At 33.0% G+C, this 27,147-nt stretch overlaps 1 protein-coding gene across 2 annotated transcripts in view; it reads left to right on the forward strand.

Annotated features, from left to right (window-relative positions):
• PCDH11X (protocadherin 11 X-linked) overlaps positions 1-27,147 on the forward strand; it is a 764,552-nt gene that overhangs the window by 246,096 nt on the left and 491,309 nt on the right. The gene's annotated exons all lie outside the window — the stretch shown is intronic.

Below are 27,147 nucleotides of genomic sequence, written 5' to 3' on the forward strand. Positions count from 1 at the left end.
CTTTAAACCAGTGACCTTTGGGATAAAGCCAGCCACCATGGACTCATGTCTATGATCCCACACTCAAGCCACTACCCTGTGCGCGAGCTGGTGAGCCCATGGTCAAGGTGGTTGAGCCCACACCCAAGCTGGTGACCTCAGGGTTTCGAACCTGGGTCCTCTGAGTCCCAGTCTGACACTCTATCCACTGTGCCACTACCTGGTCAGGCAATGCCTCCCCTTTTTTTTCACTGAATTATAGAAGGGATTTCTAGGGAGTATGTTATGGGGAAATTACCATGAGAGAGAAGCTTTAAACTATATTTTGATAAAATTGATAATGTTTGTTTGTTTTAGTAAAAACATTGACTCTTTTCTTGATTCGTGTGCTCTAATAAATGAATTAGATACAGATACTTATTTTAATGAATGCACAGTGTCTTAAATCTTTGGGGAATATATAGATAAATTATACTGGGTTCCTGGCCTTGGGAATGTAAGAAATATGGTTAGATGATTATAATTTGAGGGATAGCCTGATTGATTGCAGAAAGGAAATAGAGTGAAAGCAATGAGAAACCAGAGGTAGGGGAGGAGAGATATATTCAAGTAAGAGAAAGATTTTTAGTGGAAGTGGCACTTGAGCAAATTGTTAAAAGATCAAGTTTGGTCACGTGGTTCATAAAAAAACGGTTTAATATGTTTAAGGTATAATAACAAAACTATCAATATTAAAGACACAAACAGGAAATTTTTTGTATGTTCTGATAGACTGATACACATCTAATAGTTCAATGTGTTTTATTTTTGTTTTTTGGTTAAGTGTATGAAATAAGGTTTTTGGAAGAATATTTGGAAAGTCGTACTTGGGTCTTAGATACCAGGTAAAAAATCTCTGTTGATATTTATATTAATAATTTTGGAGTTGATGAGTCAGAACTATGCTTCAGGAAGTTTTAACAGGAGTATGAATTTAAAAATCTTCCCCTAAAATTCTTCACTATGTTTGAAACCAATACTACTAATGACATTCTGACAGTTGTGAAGCCAACTAAAACCCACTTATAAGAGCCAAGTGTGTACATATCTTTCTAACTCCATCTAATGATACCACATCCTTTGCTTGAAATAGTGATAGTATTTATACCACACAACTTGTCAAAGGTTACTCTGAGATGTTTTCTTCCTCTGAGAACTGGTGGTTAAATTTTCACATCTATACCACTGAATGGATACTATGCTAATTTCTGCAGGTGAATTTAGGTATGTAGACTTTATTTTTATTAGACCTTTCAGATTGATAACAGATTTTTGAGAGAAAATAGTAATGCCAAACACAGAAGCATAAATTTTCTCCTTCTAAAGAATTAAAACCTTTAAAAAATTTAAGTTTTGGAAAGCACCATCAATCCTTTAGGTGCTAACCAAAGATAATATGCTGTTTATTTGCTTTATGTTGTTATCTGTATCGGTATTGTAGTAGAATCTTTTTAATTTTGCTCTAGACATTCCATGTTGGTTGTTCCAAACAAAAGAAGCATGATAATGGTAAAAATGAAAATAAGATTATTTTTTATTCTGAGGGGATCCCAAGTGAGCAACATAAATAGCCAAAGCACTGGACAAAAATAAAAATAAAAAAGAAAAATAATGCAAATATTTTGTTAAACTATTTTACTTTAAATAACATCATAATCACAGAAGATAGATTTTACAGTCAATGTTAACAAACCACCCATTAGTATTAGGAATACAAATTATATATATATATATATATATATAATTTGTATTATATATATATAGATATATAGATAGATAGATATAGATATATATATAGATATATAGATATATAGATATATTTTGATTCTGAGTTCTTCTTAAATACGGTTGCCTCCAACGTATGGGATGAAATAACATTTCTCTCACATTTAAAACTTTTACAACTTTGCTTTTTCATTCACAAAATTAAATACAGAGAAAACAATAACAAAGTGGACATTATAAGTATTCATGTATTCATAAACATGGATAAATGCAATAAATAAAATTCAAAGCAGAATAAAAAGAAAGAGCAATTATTTTTTTCTTCAATTTTTTTTTATTAATTTTACTAGGGTGACATCAATAAATCAGGGAACATATGTTCAAAGAAAACATGTCCAGGTTATCTTGTCTATCAACTATGTTGCATACCCATCCCCCAAAGTAAGATTGTCCTCTGTCACCTTCTATCTAGTTTTCTTTGTGTCCCTCCCCCTCCCCCTTCCCCTCTATCTCCTTCCCTCCCCCATAACCACCACACTCTTATCAATGTCTCTTAGTCTCGTTTTTATGTCCCACCTACGTATGGAATAATGCAGTTCTTCCTTTTTTCTGATTTACTTATTTCACTCCATATAATGTTATCAAGATCCCATCATTTTGTTGTAAATGATCCGATGTCATCATTTCTTAAGGCTGAGTAATATTCCATAGTGTATATGTGCCACATCTTCTTTATCCAGACTTCTATTGAAGGGCTTTTTGGTTTTTTCCATGTCTTGGCCACTGTGAACCATGCTGCAATGAACATGGGGCTGCATGTGTCTTTACGTATCAATGTTTCTGAGTTTTGGGGTATATACCCAGTAGAGGGATTGCTGGGTCATAAGGTAGTTCTATTTACAGTTTTTTGAGGAACCACCATACTTTCTTCCATAATGGTTGTACTACTTTACATTCCCAATAACAGTGAATGAGGGTTCCTTTTTCTCCACAGCCTCTCCAATATTTCCTATTACCTGTCTTGTTTTGATTTGCATTTCTCTAATAACTAATGAAGATGAGCATCTTTTCAAATATCTGTTGGTCATTTGTATTTCTTCCTGGGAGAAGTGTCTGTTCATGTTCTTCCCATTTTTTTATTGGATTGTTTGTTTGTTTGTTGTTGACTTTTATGAATTCTTTGTATATTTTGGATATTAGGCCCTTATCTGACCTGTTGTTTGAAAATATCATTTCCCATTTAGTTGGCTGTCTGTTTATTTTGTTGTCAGTTTTTCTTGCTGAGCAAAAACTTCTTAGTCTGATGTGTCCCATTCATTTATTTTTGCCTTCACTTCCCTTGCCTTTGGAGTCAAATTCATAAAATGCTCTTTAAAACCAAGGTCCATGAGTTTAGAACCCATGTCTTCTTCTATGCACTTTATTGTTTCAAGTCTTATATTTAGGTCTTTGACCTATTTTGAATTAATTTTAGTACAAGGGGACAAACTGTAGTCCAGTTTCATTCTTTTGCATGTAGCTTTCCAGTTTTCCCAACACCATTTGTTGAAGAGGTTTTCTATTCTCCATTGTGTGTTGTTGGCCCCTTTATCAAAAATTATTTGACCATATTTATTTCTGGATTTTCTATTTTGTTCCATTGGTCTGAGTGTCTATTTTTCTGCCAATACCATGCTGTTTTGATTGTCGTGGCTCTGTAATATACTTTGAAGTCAGGTATTGTAGTGCCCCGAGCTTCATTGTTTTTCTTTAGGGTTGCTTTGGCTATTCGGGGTTTTTTATAGTTCCATATAAATCTGGTGATTTTTTATTCCATTTCTTTAAAAAATGTCATTTGAATTTTTATGGGAATTGCATTAAATTTGTTTATTGCTTTGGGTAATATGGCCATCTTGATTATATTTATTCTTCCTATCCAAGAGCAAGGAATGTTCTTCCATCTCATTGTATCTTTTTCGATTTCCCTTAACAATGCTTTGTAGTTTTCATTATATATGGCCTTTATATTCTTTGTTATGTTTGTTCCTAGGTATTTTATTTTATTTGTTGCAATCGTGAAGGGGATGATTTTTTGAAGTTCCTTCTCAAATGTTTCATTGTTGGCATATAGAAAGGCTGTGGACTTTTGTATGTTAATTTTGTATCCTGCGACCTTACTGTATTGGCTTATTGTTTCTAGTAGTCTTTTTGTAGATTCTTTGGGGTTTTCGATGTATAGGATCATATCATCTGCAAAAAGTGATACCTTTACTTTTTTTTTCCGATATGGATGCCTTTTATTTCTTTGCCTTGTCTGATTGCTCTGGCTACAACCTCTAGCACCACATTAAATAAGAGTGAAGAGAGTGGACAATGCTGTCTTGTTACTAATTTAGGGGGAAAGCCTTCAGTTTTGTGCCATTTCTTTTAATAATTTTATTTTTTTAATGGGGCGTCATCAATAAATCAGGATACATATATTCAAAGATAACAAGTCCAGGTTATCTTGTCGTTCAATTATGTTGCATACCCATCACCCAAAGTCAGATTGTCCTCTGTCACCTTCTATCTAGTTTTCTTTGTGCCCCTCCTCCTCCCCCTTTCCCTCTTCCTTTCCCCCTCCCCCTATAACCACCACACTCTTATCAATGTCTCTTAGTTTCACTTTTATGTCCCACCTACCTATGTAATAATGCAGTTCCTGTTTTTTTTTCTGATTTACTTATTTCACTTCATATAATGTTATCAAGATCCCACCATTTTGCTGTAAATGATCCGATGTCATCATTTCTTATGGCTGAGTAGTATTCCATAGTATATATGTGCCACATCTTCTTTTTCCAGTCATCTATTGATGGGCTTTTTTGTTGTTTCCATGTCCTGGCCACTGTGAACAATGCTACAATGAACACGGGGCTGCATGTGTCTTTATGTATCAATGTTACTGAGTTTTGGGGGTATATACCCAGTAGAGGGATTGCTGGGTCATAAGGTAGTTCTATTTTCAGTTTTTTGAGGAACCACCATACTTTCTTCCATAATGGTTGTACTACTTTACATTCCCACCAACAGTGAATGAGGGTTCCTTTTTCTCCACAGCCTCTCCAACATTTGCTATTACCTGTCTTGTTAATAATAGCTAAATCTAAGAGGTGTGAGGTGGTATCTCATTGCAGTTTTGATTTGCATTTCTCTAATAACTAAAGAAGATGAGCATCTTTTCATATATCTGTTGGCCATTTGTATTTCTTCCTGGGAGAAGTGTCTGTTCATGTCCTCTTCCCATTTTTTTATTGGATTGTTTGTTTGTTTGTTGTTGACTTTTATGAGTTCTTTGTATATTTTGGATATTAGGCCCTTATCTGAACTGTTGTTTGAAAATAGCATTTCCCATTTAGTTAGCTTTCTGTTCATTTTGTTATCAGTTTCTTTTGCTGAGCAAAAACTTCTTAGTCTGATGTAGTTCCATTCATTAATTTTGCCTTCACTTCTCTTGCCTTTGAAGTCAAATTCATAAAATGCTCTTTAAAACCCAGGTCCATGAGTTTAGTACCTATGTCTTCTTCTATGTAATTAATTGTTTCAGGTCTTATGTTTAGATCTTTGATCCATTTTGAGTTAATTTTAGTACAGGGGGACAGACTGTAGTCCAGTTTTATTCTTTTGCATGTGGCTTTCCAGTTTTCCCAGCACCATTTATTGAAGAGGCTTTCTTTTCTCCATTGTGTGTTGTTGGCCCCTTTATCAAAAATTATTTGACTATAAATATATGGTTTTATTTCTGGACTTTTTATTCTGTTCCATTGGTCTGAGTGTCTATTTTTCTGCCAATACCATGCTGTTTTGATTGTCTTGGCCCTATAATAGAGTGTGAAGTCAGGTATTGTAATGCCCCCAGCTTTATTATTTTTCTTTAGGATTGTGTTGGTTATTTGGGTTTTTTTATAGTTCCATATAAATGTGATGATTTTTTTGCTCTGTTTCCTTAAAAAATGTCATTGGAATTTTGATGGGAATTGCATTAAATTTGTATATTGCTTTGGGTAATATGGCCATCTTGATTATATTTATTCTTCCTAGCCAAGAACAAGGTATATTCTTCCATCTCATTATATCTTTTTCGATTTCCCTTAACAATGGTTTATAGTTTTCATTACATAAGTCCTTTACATCCTTTGTTATGTTTATTCCTAAGTATTTTATTTTTTTTGTTGCAATCGTGAACGGGGTTATTCTTTTGAGTTCGTTCTCAATTGTTTCATTGTTGGCATATAGAAAAGCTGTGGACTTTTGTATGTTAATTCTGTATCCTGCGACCTTACTGTATTGGCTTATTGTTTCTAGTAGTCTTTTTGTAGATTCTTTGGGGTTGTCGATGTATAGGATCATATCATCTGCAAAAAGTGATACCTTTACTTCTTCTTTTCCGACATGGATGCCTTTTATTTCTTTGTCTTGTCTGATTGCTCTGACTAGAACCTCTAGTACCACATTAAATAAGAGTGGAGAGAGTGGACAACCCTGTCTTGTTCCTGACTTAAGGGGGAAAGCCTTCAGTTTAGTGCCATTTAATATGATGTTAGCTGATGGTTTATCATATATGGCCTTTATCATGTTGAGATATTTTTCTTCTATACCCATTTTGTTGAGAGTCTTAAACATAAAATTGTGTTGTATTTTATCGAAAGCCTTTTCTGCGTCTATTGATAAGATCATGTGGTTTTTGTTCTTTGTTTTATTGATATGGTGTATTATGTTAACCGTTTTACGTATGTTGAATCATCCTTGAGATTCTGGGATGAATCCGACTTGATCATGATGTATTATTTTTTTAATATGCTGTTGTATTCTATTTGCTAGTATTTTGTTTAGTATTTTAGCATCTGTATTCATTAGAGATATTGGTCTGTAGTTTTCTTTTTTTGTGCCATTCTTGCCTGGTTTTGGTATGAGGGTTATGTTGGCCCCATAAAATGTGTTTGGAAGTATTGCTTCTTCTTCAATATTTTGGAAAACTTTCAGTAGAATAGGAACCAAGTCTTCTTTGAATGTTTGATAAAATTTGCTGGTATAGCCGTCAGGGCCTGGACTTTTATTTTTGGGGAGGTTTTTATAGGTTTTTCTATTTCTTCTCTACTAATAGGTCTGTTTAGGCTTTCTGCTTCTTCATGACTCAGTCTAGGAAGGTTGTATTGTTCTAGGAATTTATCCATTTCTTCTAGGTTGTTGAATTTAGTGGCATAAAGTTTTTCATAGTATTCTACAATAATTCTTTGTATATCTACGGTGTCCATGGTGATTTCTCCTCTTTCATTTTGGATTTTGTTTATATGAGTTCTTTCTCTTTTTTCCTTGGTAAGTCTTGCCAAGGGTTTGTCAATTTTGTTGATCTTTCCAAAGAACCAGCTCCTTGTTCTATTAATTTTTTCTATAGTTTTTTGTTCTCTATTTCATTTATTTCTGCTCTGATTTTTATTATCTCCTTTCTTTGGCTGCTTTTGGGTTGTCTTTGTTCTTCTTTTTCTAGTTCCTTAAATGTGTGAAGTTAAGTGGTTCACTTGGGCTCTCTCTTGTTTGTTCATATATGCCTGAAGTGATATGAACTTCCCTCTTATCACTGCTTTTGCTGCATCCCATAGATTCTGATATGTAGTATTGTCATTTTCATTAGTCTGTATATATCTTTTGATCTCTGCACTTATTTCTTCTTTGACCCATTCATTTTTTAAAAGTATGTTGTTTAGTTTCCACATTTTTGTGGGATTTTTTTCCTCTTTTTTGCAGTTGAATTCTAGTTTCAAGGCTTATGATCAGAAAATATGCTTGGTATAACTTTGATTTTTCTGAATTTGCTGATGTTGTTTTTGTGGCCCAATATATGGTCAATTCTTGAGAATGATCCATGTACACTGGAGAAAAAAGTATACTCAGTCACTTTGGTATGAAATGTCCTGTAGATGTCTATCATATCCAGGTGCTCTAGTGTTTTGTTTAAGGCCACTATATCTTTGTTGATTCTCTGTTTGGATGACCTATCTAGAGCCATCATCGGTGTATTGAGGTTTCCAAGTATGATTGTATTTTTGTCAGTTTTTGTTTTAAGGTCAATAAGTAGCTGTCTTATATATTTTGGTGCTCCTTGGTTTGGTGCATATATATTAAGAATTGTTATGTCTTCTTGATTCAGTGTCCCCTTAACCATTATGAAGTGGCCATTTTTATCTCTGAGTACTTTTGTTTTCTTGTAGTCAGCATTATGAGATATGAATATTGCTACACCTGCTTTTTTTTGGATGTTATTTGCTTGGAGTATTGTTTTCCAGCCTTTCACTTTGAATTTGTTTTTATCCTTCTTACTTAGATGAGTTTCCTGTAGGCAGCACACAGTTGGATTTTCTTTTTTAATCCGTTCTGCTACTCTGTGCCTTTTTATTGGTGAGTTTAATCTGTTTACATTTAGTGTAATTATTGACACTTGTGAGTTCCCTATTGCCATTTTATATATTGCTTTCTGTTAGTTTTGTGTCTTGTTTGATCCTTCTCTTGTTTTTCTATCTTTTGTTTTTATTTGGTTGTATTCCATACATCTTTCCTCTGTTGCTATCTCTTTTATGTCATGTGCTTCTGTGGTGGTTTTTCAATGGTGGTTACCTTTGAGTAATGAAAAGGGTCCCTACCCTGTTCATTGTAGCGAACTATTTTGTGAGTACTTTTGCACTCCATCATCCTTTGCTACTGTTAATGTCCATCTTCTCCCTCCCTTTCTTTTTGTTGTTGTCACAGTTTAAATTTGGTTTTATTGTGTTCTTCTTGGAGCTTTTACTTGTGGCTTTGGTTTTTTTTGTTCTTTGTATCTGATTGGAGAACCCCCTTTAGTAATTCCTGGAGTGGGGGTTTTCTGTTGATAAATTCCCTCATCTTTTCTGTATCTGTGAATGTTTTTATTTCTCCTTCATATTTGAAGGATAGCTTTGATGGGTATAGTATTCGTGGCTGAAAGTTCCTCTCTTTCAGGATTTTAAATATTGGGGTCCACTCTCTTCTAGCTTGGAGAGTTTCTGCTGAGAAATCTGATGATAAACTAATGGGTCTTCCTTTATATGTTGTATTCCTCTTTTCCCTGGATGCCTTGAGAATTTTTTCTTTGCCGTTGGTTTGTGCCAATTCCATTATGATGTGACTTGGAGTAGGTTTGTTGGGGTTAAGAAAACTCAGAGTTCTGTTTGCTTCTTGAATTTGAGGCTTTAGTTCTTTCCACAGGCTTGGGAAGTTCTCATCTATTATTTGTTTGAGTATGTTCTCCATTCCATTTTCTCTTTCTTCTCCCTCTGATATACCTATTATTCTTATGTTATTCTTTTTGATGGAGTCAGATAATCTTTTTAGGGCTATCTCATTTTTTTTTTAATTTTTGAGTCTCTTTCTTCTTCTCTCTGTTGTACCTCAAGTTGCTTGTCTTCTATTTCACTAATCCTACCTTCTATCTGGCATGTTCTAGTAGCTAAGCTTGTTACCTCGTTTTTCACCTTGTGAATTGAGATTTTCATCTCTGTTTGATTTGTTTTTATAGTTTCAATTTTCTTGGTAATATATTTTTTGTGTTTGTTGAGTTCTTTTCTGAGCTCCTTAAGTTGCCTTTCTGTGTTTTCTTGTATATCTCTGAGTATTTTTAGGATCTATTTTAAATTCTCTGTCATGTAGCTCCAAGATTTCCAATATATTAAATTTTTTCTCCATAGATTTTGCCTCATCTATCTGTGCTACTTCTCTGTCTTTTGTATCCATGGTATTCAATTTCTTTTTCATTAATGGCATCTGTGAGTGGTTTTTTTGATAGTACTTCGCGTTTATTTTGGAACTTCTGGAGGCTCCAATGATAGATTTTTCTGTCTCTGGTTGAAGATCTTATTGAATTTTGGGGGAGATTTATTGGTATCGCTCCTTCCAGCACCATTTCTCTGACGTCACCTGCAATGATTTTTTTAAGGTGTATTTTGAAAGTAGTAAAATATTTTTGCAATATCTTACATTTTTATGTAAAACACATTATCTCCTTTGCATAATATATCCTCTACTATAATATGAAGTGTAAAGATGTAGAAAATGAGGTAAAATGATTATAGCTACTAATAATATTGCACAATTTATATTTGGTAATAATTTCCTTTGTATTTTAGTTTTTTTGTGTGTGTTCCAATATTCCTTGAAACAAACATTATTTTGTCTCTATTATTCATGTGTGTAACCTGGAAAAACTAAGATTCTACATCAGCTTCTCTTTTTTTTCTTGACTGATCCTGTTCTGTACACATAGACAAAGTCACTACTGGGTCTCTGAACACATAGAGTTCCCAGGTCTTTTGGATATCAGTGCATTTAAGATGATTCAGTTCTTTATATACTTTTGTTTTGACTCTTTGCTTAGCCATATTTTCACTTTGTCTGGGATACAATATTATTATGCTGTATATTAACATCTGATGTATGGCACAGTGAAACCTAAATAGAATGAATTTATGGTTTAAACTTCCAGCTAATGTATTGAAAAATAAACATTTTCTTTTTGGTAGTTTTTCTAAAAAGTCATAGTAAATAGTTTTCCCCTATCTTCTCATCTTTTAGAAAGAAATTTAAAATCTATTGTGGTAAGAAGAATACAAAGACAGATTTTTGGAAGTCTAATTTAGGAACATTCACACAATGTATTTTCAAGTAGCTAGAAAAGTTTTTAACAGATCTGAAAAAAGCAAGCATTATTCAGCTCAGTGAGTTGTCAAAATCAAACTTGATATGTTCACAGGAGCCACTTTAAGCTGCATACTCCTTTTATGGATGAAACTTAAGTGGGAGATGCCTTCAAATTTATTAGAGGGCCAAAAATATTTGCTGGGTACTTTTTTCAGATCACGCTAAAGTAGAATCAGTTACATCAACACCACACATAAATACATACTTAGTTATATACTATGCTTGTGAATGTTTTCTGAGGTAGTACTTTCATGGTTTAGAAGAAATGACTGATATGTTTGGAAGAGTCATATAAACATCTGAGAACACATCATTTTAAAATACAAATAATCATTGCCTGTGGAGTGACAGGAGCATTTATTTTTCTCTCTTTCCCAACATCTACTTTCTCATTTTAGCCATGTTCAAAGTGTCCTTTTTCTCAAATACTTATTTCTTAAAACTTTGAGACTAGAGTACTTCTGTTTTATAGGTTACAAATCAAAATAAACAATACAAAGTCTAATTTTTGGAAGATAAACAATCTACTTTCAATTATTATATTCAAATCACTTTACATTTTCAAGCCAGCTAATAATTAGCAAACAATTCAAACTGTAGTTGTATTAACTGGTAAAAAAGAATATATCTTCTTTATGCAATTACTTACTTAAAGAAGCTGAATGTGACAGAAGTCTGAATTTTTCATTTAAAATAACACTTTTTTAGTTAAAAATTCTATGTGTAAAGTATTTATTGAAAAATTAATTCATCTTATGGCACTGGCCAAAATAATTTCACATTGAATGCCATTTTAAAGTATTTCTATGAAATTTAAAACTATTCACATAATTTGAATTTTTATCATAGTAATATTGAATTGAGCTTTAGAGGGGTTGAAATTTCACTCATACATGAAAAAAAAAAACAAGATTTGTAGAGAAATAAACATTCTTTATTAAAAATATATATATCGACTCCAGATTTCCAAGGCAGATGACAGGATATGTGACACAGTAATCAAATCCTCCCCAATTACATTAATATTACAACTAAATTACAGAATAATCATCATTCAGAGCTGCTTGAAATCTAGCTGAAAAGAGGTTCTTCTACTAGGGGTTTAAAGAAGTCACATCGAGAATGGTAGAAGTGGAGAAAAGGGACAGGCTAGTACCACAACCACTTGTGGTGGTTTTAAAATAGGGGGTGGGGTATCGGCTGCAGAAGTTCACCTGGTGGAATGAGAGCTCCCAGCTTCAGATCAGGCCTCCCAGCCTAAGGTTTCAGGGCCAAGAAGAGAAGTCCCCATAACTTCTGGTTATAAAAACCAGCGCGGATTTTGGCAGAGACAGTGAGTCACAGAAGTCCCAAGCAGCTCCTCTTAAAGGACCTGTGCCTTAACTTACTGCGGACTCAATCCCTCTGAGTTACAGCCCTGGGGCAGCAGCTTTAAAGGAACCAGAGACAAACCTGAAAGGACATGTTTTCTGGCATCAAAGCAAGACTGAGAGGGGCAATTTTCTGCTAGACAAAAGTGCTGGCAAAGGCCATTATTCCTTTTTTGAGATGCCCACTCAACAGAGCCAGCAAGCAGGCACCATATATGAGTTTCTATCAACCTAGCTTATACTGTTCTCCTGCCCAGATGTCCCACCCATCTTGTGGGCCCACCCAAGCCACTTCCTATGGATTTTTCATACAAATGCCCTCTTTTGCCTTATGATTTTGACTTTCCTAAAATTTTTCAAGCAAGCAGCATCTGGTTTCTTTGTACCGTATACATTTTGTTAAGTGGCTCCATGCCTGGCACTAGTGGCAAATGGACTTGGTTCATAGCTTGGTCTCTCTTGGGTACCTTCAAGCCTAGCACTATTAACAGCCATTTGCATATTGCTCCATAGCTTGTTCCAGGTGACCCCAAGTAGGCCACAGACAGTGACGGGCCTTGCATCATCTAGAAGACCTCAAAGTTTATATAATTGGTGGAAAGTTGAAGAGCATGCCACAATAAAACCCTACCACCTGCATGAGAGACACACTGAAAGGGTGGAGTCGGTGATCACCACAGCCCCATAGTGGGGGTGTTGGAAGGAGAAGAGAACGAGAAATAAATTGAAAGCTTATTTGAGAAAACAACATAAAACTTCCCTAACCTGTTGAAGGAAATAGACATACAAGTTGAGGAAGTACAATGTCTCAAACAAGTTGAACCCAAAGAGGCCCACACTAAGACACAGCATAATTAAAATGCAAAAGGTTAAACACAAAGAGAGAATCTTAAATGCAGCAAGAGAAAAGCAGTTAGTTACCTATAAGGGAGTTCTCACAAGACTGCCAGTTGATTTCTCAAAAGAAATCTGCAGGCCAGAAGGGAGTGACAGAAATATTCAAAGTGATGAAAAACAAGGATGTACAAACAGGATTACTTATCCAGAAATGCTATATTGAGAACTGAAGGGCATATAAAGAGCTTCTCAGACAAGAAAAAGCTAGAAGTGTTGGTCACTAACAAAGTAATATTACATAAAATGTTAAAGGGTCTTCTTGAAGAAGAAAAATAAAACGGATTAAAAACAAAAACAATAAAATGGCAATAAATACATACTTATCAACAATTGAATCTACAATACAAAGTAAACAAACAAGCAAAACAAAAACAGACTAAGAACACTTTTACAGTTGCAACAGGGAGGGGGTTGGAAAGATGTGTGAAAAAGCTGAAGATATTAAAAAGTGCAAATTGGTTTTTATAAAATAGTCATGGAGATGAAAAGTACAGCATAGACAATATAGTCAATAATATTCTTTTTTTAAGTTAAAGATGGGGAGGCAGAGAGAAAGACTTGAGCATGCGCCCTGACCAGTATCCACCTGGCAAACCCCCTACCAGGTGATGATCTGCTTATCTGGGACCACTGTTCCATTACTCAGCAACCGACCTATTTTAGTGCCATCCTCAGTGCCCTGGGCCAACTTCCTCAAACCATTCAAGCCAAGGCTGTAGGAGGGAAAGAGAGAGAGAGAGAGAAGAAAGAGGGGGAGGGGTAGAGAAACAAAAAGTTCCTTCTTCTGTGTGCCTTGACCAGAAATTTAACCCAAAACTTTTCCATGGCTGGTCAGTGCTCTACCCCTAAGCCAACCAGCCAAGGCCAATAATATTCTAATAACTATTTATGGTGTCACAAGGGTATGAGACTTACCAGATGATCACTTAACAGGTAATATAATCTCCAAACACTGGGTTGTACACCTGAAACTAATATAATATTGTATGTCAACTGTAATTTAAAAATAAAAATAATTTTAAAAAATAAAAATAAATAAAATATAAATAAACATATTATAAGTATTTTTATATTTATGAAAATGATTGCTTCTTCCCATATTTATTATATTATTTTCCATATTTTATTTTACAAAATTACTAATTTTAGACCAATTGGAAAATATTTTACTCATCATATTATTGATGAGTAACCAGTTCTTGTTGTTGTCATTTAAATTTCCAAATTTAAAAGATTTGGTGTAAAAATAAAAATCTTGTAGTTACTGCAATATTATTGACTATATTCCTTATGTGCACTTTACATGCTCATGACTGGTTTTATAACTGGAAACTTGTACATCTTAATCATTTCCTTAATTTTACTATTTGCATATTTCAATAGGACCAAATCATAGGTTAACAAATGAAGGGATATATTGATGAGTAGAAAGATATAAAACCAGATGAATAATATATAATATAGTTTGAAAATATTATTGCCTATTCAATTTGAAACTTTAAACCCGTAAGATAATTTTTTTCATTTCTTCCTCTTTTCTTTATCTGAATATTGGAATATGATAAATCTTTCTGTCCTAATATTTCTCCCTTTTCTACATCCTCAATGCTGGTTTACAATTTTCATTGCCTGTTTTCACTGCTAAAAATTTGAAAATTAAAATTGTTGTTAAATATTTAATGTTAAAGGAACTGGTGCTTCAAAATGAAAATGTATCTCTGTGATCGTGTTATGATGAATTATCCAGACATGATTTTAAACACAGTATGTCTTACATTTCAAGATAACAGAAATGCACCCATATGTTAATTATGTATTTATTGTTTATGATCACAAATAAAATGTCATCAATTTTTGAGACACATCTAGATGTGTAGGTGACATCCTTATTTTCCCTGAACTAGTAACCATAGAGTGGTACTGGCATAGAGTCTATTCAATAAGTGGTGCTGGGAAAATTAAACAGATACAAGCAAAAAATAAAATAAAACTAGTCCACTTTCTTATACCATGTACAAGTATAAACTCAACATAAATTAAAGATTTAAATGTTAGACTTGGAAAATAAAATTCCTAGTGGAAATATATGCATTAAAATCTCTGAAATTTCTTGTAGCAATATTTTTTTCTGATATATCACTTTGGACAAAGGGAGCAAAAGAGAAAATAAACAAATGGGACTACATCACACTAAAAAGCTTTTGCACAGCAAAGGAAACCATCAACAATATAAAAGACAAGCCAATGAATAACAGAACATATTTGCTGATACATCTGATACAGGGTTAATATCCAAAACATATAAATAACTTATAAAAGGCAACACTAAAATTACAAACAATTCAATTAGAAAAATGGACAAAGGACCTGAACAGACACTTCTCCAAAGTGGAAATAAAGATGGCCAATTTACATATGAAAAGATGCTCAATGTCACTAATCAACAGAGAAATAGAAATTAAAACCACAATGAGATATCATCTCACACCTGTTAGAATGACTATCACTAATAAATCAACAAACAACAAGTGCTGGCAAGATGTGAAGAAAAGGGGACCTTCTTGAACTGATGGTGGAAATGTAGATTAATGCAGCCACTGTGGAAAGCATTATGAAGTTAACTAAAGAAAAAAAGAAAAGAAAAGAAAAAACTAAAAAGGGAACTTCATTATGACCCAATAAGTCCACTAATTTAAAAGAATATATGCACTCCTGTGTTTATTGTGGCTTTATTAACAATAGCCAATATTTGGAATCATCCTAACTATCTGAAAGTAAATGGGTACATAGAAAAGCTGTGGTTCATTTGCACAATGGAAAACTACCCTACCATAAATAGAAGGAAATCTTACGTTTTGTGACATCATGGATAGACCTGGAGAGCATTATCCTAAGTAAAACAAGTCAGTCAGAGAAAGACAAGTACCATATGATTTCACTTATATATAGAATCTAATGAACGAACTAAACTAACAAGCAAAAAAAAAAAAAAAGAGTCATAGATAGAGAGAAAGCTGACAGCTGTTTGTGGGTTGGGGCAGAGCAAGGTGCATGGAGGGATTGAGCAAAAAAGAAAAAAAAGAGAAAAAACTCATGGACATGGATAACAATATGGTGATTTCCCAGGGGAAGATGGGAGAGTGGAGGATGTTATGGAGGGATAAATGGTAATAGATGGAGACTTGGCTTGGAGTGGTCAATACACAATACAGTGTACAGATGATGTGTTGTGGACCTGTGCACCTGAAACCTGTATAATTCTGTTAACCAGTGTTATTCCAATAAATTCAATAAAAAAGCAAGTTCAACCTGACCTGTGGTGGCTCAGAGGATAAAGCATCGACCTGGAAACACTGAGGTCACCAGTTCGAATCCCTGGGTTTGCCTGGTCAAGGCACATATGGGAGTTGATGATTCCTGCTCCTCCCCCTTCCTCTCTCTCTCACTTTTTTTTCTCTCTCTCTCCTCTCTAAAATGAATAAATAAAAAATATTTTTTTTAAAAAAAAGCAAGTTCAGTGTCTTAGCCTTTGAAACTCTATATAAAGGGAATTCTTTAAAGTAAACCAGTTGCTCAAGAAAAATTACCAAAATGTATAAAGTATACTTAGAGGAATGAAGTTTGCCTTTCAGTTAATACAAAATATCTATTGTACAGCTATTAAGAGTACTTACCTGTCATCTCAGAACACTTGCATGTCCTGTTCCACAAAGAGTAGAGTGGAATTTTTTAAAATAATCGTCATTTTAACTTTTCCTAGAAGGCAGTGGTCATGAAGAGCAAATAGACCTACAGGGATATGTTGCCATGAGATGTCCTGAAAAAAATGGGCCTGAGTAAAATTTGAACTAGGTTCCTCTACATCATTTTTATTTATACTGTCACTTGGTACATATTTGTTTACACTTTTCAGAACCAGTTCATTGCTATGTTTCAGTTATAAAAAGACCAAGTGAAGAACCATTAATTAACACTCAAGTTAAAATTTATTTCTAACAGAAAATCAGTACTGAAACAAAATCAGACAACGTGGACAGCTGCCCATAAGACAATACTAGAACGGGAGAGAGTGTGAATGTTTTGTTGTAGTTTATGTGGGTTATTAAGAATGTTAGCAAATATCATTATGCTATTTTGGGGGAATATATTTATATCATTGGTGTTTTGAGATTTATATAAGAATTATTTTACCAATTATTTAAATTTATCATAATGACTTTAGATTGAATTCTTAAAATTTGTATCCTATTCTAAAAATTAAACTGCTTGAAATTCTTTGATTTTTACCTATAAGAAATAGAAAATACAGAAGAATTGAATACTCTTAATGTATGTATAACTGGTTGGTATTTTTATGTTTAGAATGATAACAATTTATTTTTATTTTCACATACATTTTTTTATTATACTACATCTATGACCTTATACTTCATTTTAGGCAAAGATATCTAGTTATATCTTTAGGTATAAGTTATACTTGAATACAATAAGGTAGGTTTTTCAACAAACGCTATAGATACTGAACTAAAGAAAAAAAGAAGCATGAGAGTCTATAGTGTTAAAATGATTTTATTTAAAAAATTAGCTAATGTTAAAGAAAAATCTGAACATATAAATAGAGAATTTTTAAGGGTGAACTCCATAATTATAGAGATGTTCAATGAATCTGCTTGTTTTAATCAGATATGAAGATTAATCCATATTCTTTAAAATGAGTCTTTATTTTGTCCCAACCAAGTGGGAGCTATAGTTGATAGTCAGTCTATATGGCCACAGAATCTTGTCATAAGTGTTTTCTATATAATTTAATTTTAAAAAACCGTGTAATATATGAAAAATACTATATTTAGTCTGACAGCCTTTAGTGTTGGCTAATTGATATTGAAGCTAAAATAAACTGAAACACTAATTTGAAGAATATAAGCACCCCTATGCTCATTGCATCATTATTTACAATAGCCAAGGCTTGGGTGCAGCCCAAATGCCCATACAATGCATGAAGAAAGTAGTTTTGGTATATTTACACAAAGAAATACTAAGCCGTAAAAAAGAAGGAAATCTTACATTATGTAAGAGCAAGGATGGACGTGGAGAGCATCATTGTAAGTGAAATAAACCAGTCAGAGAAAGACAAATACCATATTATCTCACATACGTGGAATCTAATGATCAAAATAAACCAACAAAAACAGACTCCTACATACAGAGAAGAGACTGACAGCTGTCAGATGAAAAGGGAGTTAGAGGCTGGGTGAAAAGAATGAACAAATTAAATAATGAAAAATAACTTCATAGTCACAGACGACAGTAAGATGATTACTAGAGAGAAAAGAGGATTTGGTGGAGCCTGACCTGTGGTGGTGCAGTGGATCAAGCATCGACCTGGGACGCTGAGGTCGCCAGTTCAAAACCCTGGGCTTGCCTGGTCAAGGCACATATGGGAGTTGATGCTTCCTGCTCCTACCCCATCTCTCTGTCTCTGTCTCTCTCTCTCTCTCTTCTCTAAAAAAAAACCCAACTAAATAAATAATAAAAAAGAAGGTTTGGTGGAGAGAGGCAGAAGAATGTAAAAGGGGGATAAATGGTGATTGAAGGAGACTTGACTTGGGTGGTGAACACACAATACACAGATGATGTATTCCAGAATTGTACACTCAAGACCTATATCATTTTATTAAACAGTGTCGCCCCCAATAAATTTCATAAAAGTAAAAGTTTTACTTAGAAAAGTGAAAATTGTGTCATTTTAATATCTTTCAGGTATATCAAGGTATCTTTCTCATGGCTAATAGAGGTAGTCACATGGCTGGGTGTTTTCAAATTAAGTAAGATATATATCTTTCTGTTTTTATCAGTGAATACTAATGTCTAAAAGCTAAAGTGTTGGTGGTGAGAAATGACAATTGTGTATAAACTATTTCTGGGCTATATTTTGTAAACTTACATAAATGGACCATTAGAGGTTACAAATGTTATTTTTAAAGTCATTTACATATACATAACACATGTATATTTTAATTTTGTACTTAATTAGCTTATAAACATTTGTAGGTTTCAGTGTTTATACCATGACCATAGAGAAATTATCATGTACTTTTAATGCATACCTTTATAAAACATTTTGGACCAAGTAAGAGATATAATATTTAGTCACTGATATTGATATTATATTTAATAATTTAAGTATATTAATACATGTTTGTTTATACTCGTGAATTCTGACCGTAATACAGGCTTATATCAAAAGCACAGCTTAATAAATATTTATATTCATACTAAAAATATTGATCTTATTTTAATGCTATATTGTTCCCATGATTCATAATATCTAGAAATTATGATGAATAATTGAATTTTATATCACAGTTCAAGGTTCATATATATATTTTGTTTGAATTATTTCCATCATCATTAATATTGACATGCTCTTAGAGTACTAAAGGAAATAGATATCTTTAAGTTTTTCTAATAAATAAAATCCTAATGGTTGAGGTAGTTTTTGGATAAAAGTTAAACTGAAGCTTTAAATATAATTCTGTAGAATTATTAAAAGTCATTAAAATGTTGATTCCATGTGTCTATAAAAATTTGACTATATGACATGAGTGCATTAATTTTTTAATATTTTATTTATTTTTAATTAATTTTAATGGGGTGACATTCATAAATCAGTGTACATATGTTCAAAGAAAACATCTCCAGATTATTTTGACATTTGATTATGTTGCATACCCATCACCCAAAGTCAAATTTTCTTTCATCACTTTCTATCTGGTTTTCTTTGTGCCCTTCCCCTCCCCCCTCTCCCTCCCTCTTCTTCCTCTTCCCTCTGCCCCCCCCATTATCATCACATTCTTGTCCATGTCTCTGAGTCTCATTTTTTTGTCCCATCTATGTATGGATTCATATAGTTCTTAGTTTTTTCTGATTTACTTATTTCACTCTGTATAATGTTATCAAGGTCCATCCATGTTATTGTAAATGATCCAATGTCATCATTTCTTATGGCTGAGTAGTGTTCTATAGTATATATGTACCAAATCTTTTTAATCCACTCGTCCACTGATGGACACTTGGGCTGTTTCCAGATCTTCATTATTGTGAACAATGCTGCTATAACATGGGAGTGCATTTCTCCTTTTGAAACAGTGATATAGTGTTTTTAGGGTATATTCCTAAAAGTGGGATAGCTGGGTCAAAAGGTAGTTTAGTTTAAAAATAATGAGTGCATTAATTTTATACTTAACAGAAAAATGACTGTTAAAGTTCCAAGTAATTTTGTTGACTATAACCAAATAGACAGCCAGATATTTTTCCAGACATATGAGCTTGTTCAGGAACTACAATAAAACTGAATTAAAGACATGAGGTCTATAGGCAAATCAAATGCGAGTCCAGAGAAATAAAGGAAAATTTTATATCTTTTATGGACTTGGGAAGAACACTGTTGTAAACAGTGTTCATTGGAAGAAACAAAAAGTTCTAAGTTTATTGATTTTTCATTGGCTGAGTCATAGCAGTCTTATATTGGCTTAAGTGGCACTGGGCAGGAGAAATCTTTTCTTCCTCCTGCTGAGTTACGTATGAAGTATCACTTCCTGTTGGACATACTGGTACATATTTTCCTCTTGTGGTTCTATAGTGTGCATTGAGTGAAAAGTGTGTGAGTTTTCTCTTCTTTCCTTTTTAATTTAAAGAAGGTTTGTGTTTATTATTTTTGCAATATATTTACAGTAGAATTCTTTTTTATTTTAATAAAAATATAATTACTTACCATATAAATATCTAAACTGTATTGCAATCAATTGAAACAATATTTAATTAACAGAATGAGCTTGAAGGGGTTATATCAAAAATAAAACAATTATTTTGTTTTACAAACAGCCTGGACACGTTTTCAGTTGTCAACTGCAGCTATTGTCTATGCTACAATGCCACTTGATTCAGCACACTTGACCACAAAAATAATGAATTGTTTGACCTTGGGTGCGCGCTGGCAACCTCTGCCTAAAAGAATGTGGGCTTCACATGGCCACTAAACGTCAAACACTTCATATCGAATACAGACGAGTACAAAAGTTGTAAATCTTTATAATGGAATTTTTTTAAAAATAAAGAAGTATTGCAAATCCATTCCATGTGTGACTAATCTAGGGTTAACTTCCAATAACTGGTCAAACAGCAGAATTCTTATATATACTTCTGACAATAAACATTGTGTATCAGAAATATTAAGCATAATAATAATATTACCTCATGTTTATATCAATCTTTCTCATATATTATATTATTTGAGCTTCAAATCCTTGTGAATAAGCTAAGACAGGGATTATTAAACTACATTAAAAATGAAAAAAACAGTGTAGTTTAAGAAGGTCTTTTACTTTCCTAGGGTGCTAATTAAAGTCCAGTGATAATTTTAGAACTCCACATTGCTTCTGAGTATTCAGAATCTCATTTTCCCTTGATTAGAAGTAAGAAATAATTGTAAAATTAGAATGGTTTCAGGACTATGTATGTATCCTTAGAATATGTGTGTACATATAAAAGCTCAATAATGAGAATAAGACTAGTACGTATCAAATGAATTCTAAACCATAAGAATTCCAGCAACAAAATGTTCCATGTCTATTCCTTGTCTATTTTCAATATGTAAAAATTATGTAGCTATTACATTTTGGGAAAATATATAAACATTTGTATCATACCCGCATGGAAGAAAACATAACATTGATTTCCATGACGGGGAATAAAATCAGACTTTTGATCCTAGAATTACAATTCTGTAAATTAGACCTCTTCAATTTAATAATTTTATGATAACTCTGCAAGCCTGGAGATAGCTACTACTACTCAACACTTCTGCTTACCTATTTCACAGGTATTTAATCTTGATTTACTCCTCATTTGGAAAACATTATATAGAGTATAGCTACATCTAAATGCATCTGCTCAGCTTGCATATGCAATGTGATACATATGAGTAATTGAATATCTAAGAATTTTCATTGATCCAATTAAACTTTTCTGTTTAATTTCAAGATACTGATTATTGCAAGCACCAAAATTGCATCACTGAGAAAAAAATTGACTCTAAAAACTTGGTTTAGCTAAGTCCTTGGCACTTTTGGACAATTTTTTCCATGCCTTCATTAACTCAATTTAAATATACTGAAAAATGATTTAAGTAAAGATTATGACTCCATGCTATTCCACATGTCATAAGATAATAAGAATTTTATATGAAGTGGAATAGTTTCTCTACATTCAAAATGGCCATATAATTTAGTGATCATTCTAGTTACAAACCTTTTGAATGACTTATCACCATACACTCTATTTTTTCTTTGTCCTTTTAAAAATCTAACTTCATTTCAATAAAATCTGCACATCATTAAATACGTTAAGTTTTATGTAGAGTTCAATGTGTTCTGACAAATGTGATATCTGCACATTTATGTAAGCATCACCACAATCAAGTTATAGAATATTTTTCATTAAATCAAATAGTTTTTTCATATCTCTTTTTAGTCACTCTTCTTTTATTCTGTACTATGCAACTACTGATCTACTTTCTGTCACTGTAATTTAGTATTGTCTATGCTAGAATTTCATATAAATGGAATCATATAGCAATTATAGATTTGTGATTGCATGATAATTAAGGAAATTATTACATCTAAATTAAACTGTTCAGTGATATTTATAAAAGAAAATTACTCTTGAGGTTTAGTAATAATGTAAAATCCTATAGGTGAGAATGTTTGACATTTTAAATTTCATGTGTTAAGTGGTGTATGGAATGTTAGTACTACTACTCTATTTGAAAGACTGAGAATGTCATGTAAAATACAAGTCCATCTAAACTTCTAAACTTAGCTACTTTTTACTGCCCATCTCTCTATTGAAGGCTTTGCAGAATTAAAACATCTGCTGTAAATATCTCAGTAGCACTTAGAAGTACTAAAGGATAAAAGTTAATTTGTATCTCTTATGTTTATTTACTTAAGTCCTAAAATTGAAAATTTTTGGTAAAAATATGTTGATATATTATGAATTATCAAGAACTACACCATACATTAATTTAAAGTTTTATATAAGCATAGTTATTATTAAAGGCAGATGTTATCATGGAAGATTTTGGAGAGAATTACTGAGTCTGAGATTTCTCAAAAGACTTAAGTTTGACCTGAAGAAGGAAGACTAGACTTTAAACATTTTTGAGGTTTGTGGAAAGAATTCTATTTTGCTTTCAGTAAATGCATTAAACGTACCATGACTGATAATGAATAATCTATGTATATTAGTTCTCATAATATAAAGCCATTTTCTCTTCTAAAGCAACTATTTTTTCTTGAATCCAATGAAAGTATTGGAATGTATAGGCAATGGTTAATATTAAAATATTATGAAAGACTTAAATCATCTTCTGTAGTGAGAAACATATTATTATTTTAAGTAAAAGACAACTATTCAATTAAGATAATTCAACTTTGCCTTCCTAGAGCAAATAGCTTTTAGTTCTTCATTGAAACTTAATTAAGAATTCTTTTATAGTTCTTAATTTTGGCTGCATATTAGAATTGCATGAGTAGCTTTTAGTAAATAAGGGTACTAGGTCTCATAGCCATATATTTTGATTATGGCACCATGTTGGATGTAGGTATTAATATATTTGAAAAATCCCCTCAGTGATTCAAATATATAGACAAAGTTTATAACCAATACACAGGATGATCTTTAGGTTCCTGAACGTTTTGTGATTCCTATCTACTGATAGAAAAAATAATTTAATACCTTATTTATTTTTATAAAATTGAAAGAAGCAAATGAGTTATACTTGGAACTTGCCTTCATACCACTGTTTTGCTGCTTACAATGGTAATCTTCGATATTAGTTGTGCTTTGGAATTTCTTTGGTGCATCAAAAGTTAATGAAATTCCCTTGGTCATTCTGATATATAGCCAAAGATGAGAATCACTGATCTAGATGCAAGAACATGCCCCAGTGGTCTCTCTTTTGCCGCTCTGGGGGCTTTAGAACAAAACTCAAAGAAAATAATTGAGACTCCCAATATTTACATCTCTATTGCTTTAATAGTATAGAAAGAGTAATAGAAACCCTGGCCAGGTAACTCAGTTAGAGTGTTGACCCAATATTCCAAGGTTGGGCGTTCCATTTCTGGTCAGGGCACAAACAAAAAATAATCAATGAATGCACAAATAAGCATTCATTATTCTTCTCTGTTTTCTTCTCTCCAAAATCAGTAAATAAATTTTAATTTAAAATAGTGATATAATATACAAAACCAGAAAACTTGAATCTACTTGAGATTTGACAACTTTTTTTAATATCAGAAATAAGAAATAATCTTCATGTGATAGAAAATGTAAAATATTTTCTAAAATACTACTACCCAGATATAATAAATTGATAGATCAGAGGGTAATGTCCAGAAAACAACTTTGTAAACAGGCTCCTTGGTAGCTTTGAATGCAAATGACTCTTGGACTAAAAGGCACTGATTCAGGTTATGTCAATCTTAAGCAAAGGCCTTATAAGGCATTTCTTTTTTTATATATAGGGACAGAAGAAGAGAGAGAGAGAGAGAGAAACATCAATTTGTTGTTCCACTTATTTATGCATTCATTTGTTAATTCTTTTGTGTGCCTTGAAAGGGGAGTGAACTCACAACTTTGGGTATCAGGATGACACTCCAAACTACTAAATCATTTGGCTAGGACATGTTGTAAGGCATTTCTATTTGAACAAACAATTCATAATCTCCCCTGTGGTATATCAGTAGCACAGTGCAAATAAACTGTATAAAAGTAATCAACAGGATGCGCATTTTTATTTTTAATTTGTTGTGTTGATCACATTTCAAGTGTCCTGGTCAATATAACACCCTCTCCACACTGCATTGTGCCCCCCATACTTTATGCAAAGTCTCTTTCCATTCCCCCTATTATCCTCCTTTGCCCCCCTCCACCTATCTCCAACCCCTCACCCTCATTTCCCTCTGGCTATTGTGACTGACTTAGACTTAATATTACTTTAGCAATTTTATTAACTTTTTGAGCAAACTTTACTTTTTTCAAAGTTAACTATTTTCTTGGGTTCAAAGTTTCAACTTCATTTTTACCTGATTTAATCATCCCCCCAAATTCTATGACTTTAGCTATCACTTCTTTATTTTACAAATAGGTAAATGCAATTTCAATATGATCAATTTCCTCAGGATGTGCATTTATTAAAAATACTGTATATCTATACTTCAAATATATCCAATTTAGATCATGACTCTCTTTCTACTGTATTAGGCATTAGTGAACAAATACATTAGGTCCTATATTTATCATCAGAGGCTGTGGAAGGCGTGAGTTACTTTTTGTTTGTATGCCATTCTTTATTATGGAAATGAGGGAGTAAGAAAAGCCAGTGAAATTAATTCAATTGAAAGACATGCTGGCACCATTCTTGTGACTGCAACTATTTATCTGAATAAGCACAGAAGATATTCAAGAGACTTGCTAGTGAAAGATGAAGAGAAAGAGAGTCTGTGTAAGGAAATATGTTAGCCTCCAGCCCAAATATTGTTCCAATGACAGCAATTTTATGGTATCTAAAAAGGTCATGCATCATTTTACTTGAATATTTTTCTAACATTTTCCCTTTCTCTGAGAGGAAACCAGTGAGAGACCACAGCAATTGTTTGTAAATTTCATGAACAAATGAAGATGAGCCAAACTTAGAAATCATTCCTAGTGCAATATAGTGAGAAGCAATGTTTATCACCCAGAAAAGGAAGCAAAAGACTCAGCTATAGTTTGTATGGGAATGTTTCCAGTAAGGTCTGTGATCAATTAAGTGGTTTCTCTGTTGGATTTTACTGAAATCAGACTTTGATGCTCACAATGTGGAACAGACACATTAAAAGAGTTGGAAAAGAATCAGTGTCATAAAGGCAGAATTATACCAAAAGGGGAAAAATAACTGAAGCCCTATAGCCTTTGTGGGACTGAGGGTTCCCTCATCAAATATGTAAAATCTTCCAATTACATTATTTCAGTAAAACCCAATTTAAGTCATTTATTTTTATTGGCATTTGGATTTTTTTGTTTCATGCCAGCTAACACAATATTCTGAGCTGAATACATAAATACAATAAAGTTGACATCTGCCCAGCTGGGTTTACTCAAAATTTCTAGGCCCTTAGTTTTTACTTTCTGGCACCAAAAATACACAAAATTCTTTTATGTACATTCAGTGACCTCCTACATACCAAGTTAGATATAAGAATTAGAAGTATGTGCTGGAAGTCATTGGGGAGGAATAAACTTAATGGATAAAGGAAACTCCTCTTAGTTGAAATATTAGAAATAATTGTATAAAATCTGTCTGGGTTCTGAAAAACTGATGTTCAATGAAATAAGCTCACCATCTATCATTTTTCTGACTAGAATAACTTTTTTCCACAAAATTCATACAACAAAACTCTTTAACACCTACCATGGGAAAAGCATTCTGCTAGGTGCAAGACAAAAATGGTTTTAGTCTTCATATGGTTTATGTACTGTCCCAGAGAGTTTTCCAGAAATTTCCACAGCCATTAACTACTCTCATATTTTTAATTGACATAAGTATTACAGCAGATTTTTTTTTTAACCAATACAGTTGGTTACATATAACTAGTATTATGGCCAGAATGATTGCATGAACTTTCTTTGGTAAGTTCACACATAACTTAAATCATCAAAATTGTTTTACAAGTCTGAAATTAAATTCTAGTTAGTATCATTCTAAATCATAATCTGGGACCTTTGAGAACAAAGAGGTAAACCAGACTTACAGTCATGGGTAAAAAACCCATGCATTTTTTTCCATAGCTTTCACGTGATTTTTGGACTATGGTTAGGTAGTCAGTGCACATACTGTTGCATGAATACAAGACAATATAAAGAAATTGAAGGAACAGCTGAGAAAAATGAGAAAATAGTCATCCTAACTTTAATACTATTGTACTACCATGAGATTTTTTTATTTTTTATTTTTTTCAGAGACAAAGAGAGAGTCAGAGAGAAGGATAGACAGGGAGATACAGACAGATGAGAAGCATCAATCATTATTAGTTTTTTCATTGCGCATTGCGACACCTTAGTTGTTCAATGATTGCTTTCTCATATGTGCCTTGACCACAGGCCTTCAGCAGACCGAGTAACCCTTGCTCAAACCAGCGACCTTGGGTCCAAGCTGGTAAGCTTTTGCTCAAACCAGATGAGCCCGTGCTCAAGCTGGCGATCTCGGGTTCTTGAACCTGGGTCCTTGGCATCCCAGTCTGTCGCTCTATCCACTGTGCTACCACCTGGTCAAGCACCATGAGATGTTTGAATAATTGTTTCCACTTTA

Source organism: Saccopteryx bilineata, chromosome X (assembly GCF_036850765.1).
Source record: "Saccopteryx bilineata isolate mSacBil1 chromosome X, mSacBil1_pri_phased_curated, whole genome shotgun sequence".
NCBI classification, from domain to species: domain Eukaryota; kingdom Metazoa; phylum Chordata; class Mammalia; order Chiroptera; family Emballonuridae; genus Saccopteryx; species Saccopteryx bilineata.